Source organism: Ostrinia nubilalis, chromosome 10, assembly GCF_963855985.1.
Source record: "Ostrinia nubilalis chromosome 10, ilOstNubi1.1, whole genome shotgun sequence".
Taxonomy (NCBI): domain Eukaryota; kingdom Metazoa; phylum Arthropoda; class Insecta; order Lepidoptera; family Crambidae; genus Ostrinia; species Ostrinia nubilalis.
This window is the reverse complement of record NC_087097.1, coordinates 2,739,890-2,745,904: the sequence shown is the minus strand read 5'-3', so window position 1 is coordinate 2,745,904 and position 6,015 is coordinate 2,739,890. Positions and strand designations below refer to the sequence as shown.

Sequence of the window (6,015 nt, the reverse complement as noted above, 5' to 3'; positions counted from 1 at the left end):
CCTAAGTTTTGTTATTTTTTGTCCTAACATTTCGTATGCGTGAAAATAGTTTGAATATTTATGGGGGTTATTTGCCAACAACCCACCATATATTTTACTCGGAATCCTATTCCGATTCTTAATCGTTAAGATTATTGTTAGGCAGTTCGAGTCAGGAAATAAAGGTAGGAAGAACACGGTGTAAGGAAGAATATTATTAGCGGATTGGAAATTATATTTAACAACAGGAATAGCAAGGGATTGATTAGGATACAATAGCAATAAAATTCTTTAAATGTTGAGAGCAAAGCGATCGCGGAAGAAGTGTCACGACGACATATTTCAAATCTCCTCAACGGCGATGAGTGAGCGGAGATCGGTGACCGGCGTTGAAGCGAGACGGCAGCATACGTCTTCACGGGTGTGCGAGTGACGCAGATGTATTGTGACGGCCGCAGCACGCATGCGCCAACGATTCGTTCACGTTCCGTCAAGTCGGGGTTGGCCCAATCTCATAGGCGGAAGCGGATCGCTCCGAAATCTAAGGCGGTGGTCCAAGTTAGGAATGTGGCGGATGGCCGCCACAGTACTCCCCTCCGCAGACCGTGACTACGGTCGATAAAAATCGGGCAGCCGGACTCTTCGACCACTGGAAGTCCGCACGACGTCTTCTTCGGCTGGTTGAGCCGTCCTCTGAACTTCTTTAGACTCATACGCTGCCTTGAGCCGGTCAATGGAGACATTGACATTCTTGGCGTTGACGTCCAAGGTGAAGTATTTAGGTTGTCGGCTGACAACCTTGTAGGGTCCAGCGTATGGTGGCTCCAGGGCGCCTCTCACGCGATCTTGGCGAACGAAGACGTGGGAAGAGGTGTGGAGATCGCGTGGAACGTAGAAGGCCGAAGTGGAGTGCCAGGTGGTAGGACGAGGAGCAAGCTTCGCCATGCACGCGCGAAGACGAGTCGCGTACTGGGTGACGTCAGCTGTGAGGTAGTCGTCCTTGGGGCACAGGAACTGACCGGGTAGGCGAAGTGCTTCGCCGTACACGAGTTCGGCAGGGGAAGACTGGAGGTCTTCCTTCCAGGCACTACGCATGCCTAGAAGAACCAGTGGTAGTGCTTCAGTCCACTGTGAAGCTGGAGCGTGGCACATGATCGCTGCCTTGAGCTGGCGATGGAGTCGCTCAACGATACCGTTGGCCGCTGGGTGGTAGGCTGTGGTGCGGAGATGGCGCGCACCAACCAAAGAAGTGAGGGCCTGGAACAGGTGGCTCTCAAACTGGCGACCACGGTCTGTGGTTACCCGCTCAGGACAACCGAATCTGGCAATCCAGCCAGACACGAGGGCAGCAGCACAGGTCTCCGCGGTGATGTCCTTCAGCGGATACGCTTCAGGCCACCGAGTGAACCTGTCTATGACAGTGAGGAGGTATCTGTAATCACAGGACAAAGGTAATGGCCCTACGATGTCGAGGTGAATATGAGAGAACCTCGAGGAAGGTGGAAGAAAAGAGGATAGAGGAGAGGTAGTGTGTCGAGAGACTTTGCTTTTCTGGCATTTTAGGCATTGCCTAGACCACTCTCTACAGTCCCTGCGAATCCCTGGCCAAACAAATCTTTGTGTCACCAGTCGCACAGTAGCTGATCTTCCTGGGTGGTGTAAGTCGTGTAGCACATCAAAGACTTGCTTGCGGAACTCGGGCGTAATGTATGGACGAAGAGATGGCAGAGACGTGTCGCAGTAGACAGGCGTGTTGCTCGCCTCAGTGGCAACTTTTTGCAGTCTCAAGGCTGTTCCATGTTTGAGAAGCTCCTGCAGCTCTGGATCACTCTCCTGAGAACGTGCAAGAGACTCGTAGTCCACGGCGCAAGCTACTTCTTCGATCCGTGATAAGGCGTCGGCGACGACGTTGTCGCGCCCAGGAATGAACCTTATGTCGGTGGTGAACTGTGAGATGAAGTCAAGGTATCTGAATTGTCTAGGCGAACACTTGTCTCTGTTAAGCGAGAATGCGAATGTGAGTGGCTTGTGATCCGTAAACACAGTGAAGGTTCTGGCTTCAACCATATGTCTGAAGTACTTGATGGCTTCGTATACTGCAAGTAACTCTCGATCATACGGGCTGTACTTCTTCTGGGAGGCGCTCAGTTTGTGAGAGAAGAAAGCCAAGGGTTGCCAGACTTGATCCTTGAGTTGCTGTAGCACGGCTCCGATAGCTACATCAGAAGCGTCCGTGACTATGGCAAGTTCAGCAGAATGGTCTGGATGAATGAGTTGTGTGGCTTGCGACAGAGAAGTCTTGCAGTCTTCAAACGACTTCAGCATTTCCGGCGTCAAAGTAATAGGCTGTGAACCTTTGATCCGAGGGCCAGCAAGAATACTGGTGAGCGGTGCTTGGATCTTAGCGGCATTCGGTATGAAGCGTCGGTAGAAGTTGAGCATACCGAGGAAACGCTGAAGCTCCTTGACGGTCTTCGGTGGTGTAAAGTTCTGTATGGCTTCTACTTTAGTCCCCAGAGGCTTAGTTCCAGCTGCAGAGACTTGATAGCCGAGGAACGTAATCTCCGACTGGCCAAGATTACACTTTGAAGTGTTAACTAGTAGCCCGTACTCTTTCAGACGTTCAAACAGCTGACGCAGGTGATCCAGGTGGACTTTTGGGCTGCTGGAGAACACCAGGATATCATCGAGATACCCGAAACAGAAGTCAAGGCCCAGAAGCACTTCATCGACGAACCGCTGAAAGGTCTGCGCAGCGTTCCTTAACCCAAATGTCATGTATGGGAATTCATACAGACCAAACGGCGTGGTGATGGCAGTCTTGGGGATATCAGCTGGATTTACCGGAATCTGGTTGTATGCCTTCACCAGGTCGATTGTGGAGAAGATGGTACATCCTGAGAGCTGGTAGGAGAAGTCATGTATGTGACGGATGGGATACCGATCTGGAATAGTCCTGGCATTAAGCGCACGGTAGTCGCCGCATGGTCTCCATCCATCGTCCTTCTTCCTCACCATGTGCAGAGCAGAAGACCATGGACTCTCTGAACGTCGAGCCGTACCACACGCAAGCATGTCCTCAAACTCCTTCTTCGCTGCTTGGAAGCGAACTGGATCAAGACGTCGAGGTTTGCAAGATACCGGTGGACCAGAACTGACTCTAATGTGGTGCAGTGTGTTGTGCTTGGGTGGAGAACGAACGCCTGCTGGTCTGGTAATTTCTGAGAACTCGCGCAGAAGTGCGTGAAACTCGGTCTCACCAGTGACGGCTTTGACAGAAGCGATGTCGTCTGAGGTTCCAGAAGCAACAGCTGCTACGGACAGGGTTGTGATTCCATCGACCAAACGTTGATTTCTGCAGTCCACGAGCAAATTGTAGTGGCTCAGGAAGTCCACACCGATGATTGGCTTCGAAACGTCTGCTATGATGAAGTTCCAAGTAAAATCTCGCCTGAGTCCCAAGTTCAGGTGTAACAGTGCAGGTCCATAAGTGTGAATGACAGAGTTGTTCGCTGCGACGAGATCATACTTGGTCTTAGTACAGGGCGTCTTGATAGCAGATCGCGGGAAGACACACAGGTCTGAGCCAGTGTCCACGAGGAACTGCATTTTCGATGTGCGATCCGTAATAAAAAGACGGCCTGTTGCAGAGGGGCAGTCGTGGGCCGCTACTTCCGACCGCCCTTGAAGTTTTCCGAGGGGAAGCTGCAAGGCTGCTTACACTTCTTCGCCTTCGTACCGTAGGTGTAGTGGTAGAAGCAGTGTGGATGGTCAGGCGGTGGTTGTCTTGGTTTGGAGCGGCTGCGTGAGCGATTGTAGCGGTTATTTTGAGATCTCGCACGTGATCGGTTCTCTGAATCCTCAAGCCTGCTAGTCAGCATAGCCACTTGCTTGGTCAACTCTGCGATCTGGTGTTCCATGTCGCTGTGGGGAACTGCAGCAGAGGAAGTGCTGGCGACTTGCGGAATTGACGGTGCGATCTCATAGACCTTATCAGCCAACTCGCCGAGTTTGTCCTTATCGAGGTCCATTTGAGAGGCGATGACCGTCTGGATGTTCTGCGGCAGCCTGCTGGACCACAGAGTGAGCAGGAAGTCAGAAGACACCGAGGGACCAGCCAAACCCGACAGGTGACGCAGGAACTGAGACGGCTTCCGATCGCCCAGCTCTTCGTGCATCAGAAGCTGCTTAATCCGCTTTTCCTGCGAAGCTGACAGTCGTTTAATTAGCTCGGATTTCAGCTTTTCGTACTTGTCCGCTGGAGGCGGGCTGGTGATGATGTCCTTCACCTCGATGGCATATTGGTGGTCCAACTGCGCGACCAAATAGTAGAACTTGGTCTCGTCCTTAGTTATACCCGATAGGACAAACTGTGATTCAACCTGGGCAAACCACAACGCAGGCTCCTCAGGCCAGAAGGGCGGGACTCTTACGCTGACTTTTAAAATTTCTTCATTGCCCATTATTACAAATTCGAAAAATCGCTCACCGCTTATGACCACACCGCGGCCTTATCCTTTTGTAGGTTTTTTCCAAACTTCGACTGCTTCGGAAATTCTCCTTCTCCGTCGTCGGGGTCACCAGATATGGGGGTTATTTGCCAACAACCCACCATATATTTTACTCGGAATCCTATTCCGATTCTTAATCGTTAAGATTATTGTTAGGCAGTTCGAGTCAGGAAATAAAGGTAGGAAGAACACGGTGTAAGGAAGAATATTATTAGCGGATTGGAAATTATATTTAACAACAGGAATAGCAAGGGATTGATTAGGATACAATAGCAATAAAATTATTTAAATGTTGAGAGCAAAGCGATCGCGGAAGAAGTGTCACGACGACATATTTCAAATCTCCTCAACGGCGATGAGTGAGCGGAGATCGGTGACCGGCGTTGAAGCGAGACGGCAGCATACGTCTTCACGGGTGTGCGAGTGACGCAGATGTATTGTGACGGCCGCAGCACGCATGCGCCAACGATTCGTTCACGTTCCGTCAAGTCGGGGTTGGCCCAATCTCATAGGCGGAAGCGGATCGCTCCGAAATCTAAGGCGGTGGTCCAAGTTAGGAATGTGGCGGATGGCCGCCACATATTATTTCCCATTTTTGTAGCACTTTACTGCTCTGCCTCTATTAGCAGTATGGTGATGTTATGTAGCCTGAAGCTTTCTTCGATAAAATGGGCTATCCAACACTAGGTAAATATTTTTTCAAATTGGACCAAGGTAAATAGACTTGTTCCTGAGATTAGCGCCTTCAAGCAAACAACAAACTCTTCGTCTTTATAATATTATTATAGATTTCTTCCACACGTTTAATTTAATGTTTCCTGTTGTAATACATTCTTGTGAGGTTTATTTGTCGCAGCAAAATTGTATTGCACATCGCTTTTTTTACTCCCGTAAACAATATTGTCGTAGATAAATGAAAAAATATCCGTAGCATAAGTATGGGTTACAAATGTAAGTGTAGTGAGCACGATAATTCATTTATCTAGAACTGTTTAAATATCAACACGCATGGCTAAACTTATTTCGTTCACTATTTTATTTTCAGACTCACTTATGATGTTTCAAAGTCCCGTAAGGTCATAACTTTCTCTCTAACATTCTACTTGGACATTTTGTTTACGAAATCAGATAACCTTATTCTTATTTACATCATAAACTACGCCTAATCTATAACGCCACTATTTACTATAATGGGCGTACGAGCTACGAATACCAAACATTTATACCAGGTTTAGAGCCAAAACACACGATGCGTTGCGGCGCGGTTGAAGATTTTGTTGTATTTCGCGACGCGGCGCCGCACTGCTTGTGTGCTCGCCACTGATTTCTATGTATGACCAATGATAAGACCAATGACAGAGTAAATACAAATGAGTAGGTTATCTTCATAGAAACGCTCCGAGCGCGGTTTGTATGTGAGCGCGCCAATATACGTATGCGGCGCGCACTTACATATTGACAAAATTCGGCGCAACCACGACTGGCTCCCCGATAATCCACGCTAAATTTTGTCAGTGTGTGCGTG

At 49.1% G+C, this 6,015-nt stretch overlaps 1 long non-coding RNA gene across 1 annotated transcript in view; it reads left to right on the top strand.

The window, feature by feature from the left end:
- LOC135075687 (uncharacterized) overlaps positions 1-6,015 on the top strand; it is a 545,949-nt gene that overhangs the window by 331,980 nt on the left and 207,954 nt on the right. The window lies entirely within an intron of this gene.